Genomic DNA, 1,565 nt, shown 5'->3' with positions numbered 1-1,565 from the left:
ATATATATATATATATATATATATATATATATATATATTAGGAGGGTGATATAACTTCAGTAGAATACTCATCTAGTATATTCAAAGGCCTTCACTGGCATCCCAGCAACTCTGTTCATCAACATAAAGAAACAATGACTTGTAAAATTTCTTACTTTGTTAAATTTAATACCATCAGGAAATGTATTGCTTATACAAAGAAGTACTTAAGGGCCAATATTGATTATGCATGCCCTTGTTCAGCCAGTGTCCACATATCTCTCAGAGGAGGGAAGTTTAGCTCCTATTAGCTTTATGACATCCATTTCTCAGATCCAGCTTTGTAATTTTAATTAAATTTTGGTTTAACTTTACATGTATCTCACTTAGCCATATATATTTACAAAATTCTTGTATATGTAAAAAAAAAGGCAATCTCAAAGTCATGTGAACTAGAGATTTTAATCTCAATTAGATGTAACTGTCATGTGTCTGTTTTTAAGTAGCTGACTGTAGCAATAATATTTTTTAAAAGGTATTTCTCTTTTAGTGGGACCCATCCAGATGGGATGCACTTGCACACACCAAGACTGTGATGAAGGAGGCCTGGGTCATCATCGGGAATACTGCACATACCTAGGTAATCATTTCCACACCAACAGGCGTATGTGCAAGGAGATCATCACTATCTCCAGCAAGAAATCTGACATTAAGATAGCCGTCTATATCATGCATTTGTTGAAGAGAATTCAGAAAGGCCCTGAGAGGGGTATCTCTATCAAACTGCAGGAGGAAGAGAGAAAAAGTAGACATTCTTGAGGTCTCAGCCCTTATTCAGGAGATCGTTGAGGTAGATCCTGGCACCAAGGGGATGCTGAAGCTTCTGGTCTTCAGCAGTCTCTCCAACCTGAAGGTTACTCAGCCTGCAGTTGGGATGAATTTCAAAACACAATGTGAAGCCATTTGAGCCTGTTCTGTCATATTTTAATTAAAATTTAAAGCAACAAAAACAACAAAAAAAGAGAGATAAGTAATGGTTTGACCTGATATATTACATCCATATCCTGAGTATGGACATGTCCTTAGAGAAAAAGATAAAATAGATTTTAATATCAATAAAAGAGATATTGTTTTAAATTATAAATGTACATGATCACAAGGCTCACCTACAACATGTTTTCATAAATTATCCCAATAAAAGAACATCTTTATCATTCCCATACAAATATAAATTATATCATTTCACTAAGGTTAGGATTTATTTATTTATTTATTCATTACTTTTCTTTATTGAAAATGGACTCTTTTCTTAAACAATATAATATTTTGATTATAATCAACAGGCAAACATGACAAAATAAAATATAATAAGATGGAGCAAATCTTTCATATCTAATTTGGACACAGCAGCTCAAACAGAGGAAAAGAGTTTTAAGAGCAGACAAAATGTCGGAGACCAACTCATTCTCACAATCAGATCTCCCATAAAAATATTAAGCTAAATCACACACACTTATCTTCCATATGTCTTCCATACCCTCTAGCCTTTACAATCTTTCTGCCTCATCTTCTGCAGAATCCTGTGA

At 33.7% G+C, this 1,565-nt stretch overlaps 1 pseudogene; it reads left to right on the top strand.

Moving 5' to 3' along the window:
- LOC113457924 overlaps positions 1-946 on the top strand; it is a 73,457-nt pseudogene extending 72,511 nt beyond the window's left edge.
- The last annotated feature ends 619 nt before the right edge of the window (positions 947-1,565 follow it).

Source organism: Microtus ochrogaster, linkage group LG10 (genome assembly GCF_000317375.1).
Source record: "Microtus ochrogaster isolate Prairie Vole_2 linkage group LG10, MicOch1.0, whole genome shotgun sequence".
In the NCBI taxonomy this organism is placed as follows: domain Eukaryota; kingdom Metazoa; phylum Chordata; class Mammalia; order Rodentia; family Cricetidae; genus Microtus; species Microtus ochrogaster.
Note: the sequence above shows the minus strand (reverse complement) of the source record. Positions and strands in the feature narration are given on the sequence as shown.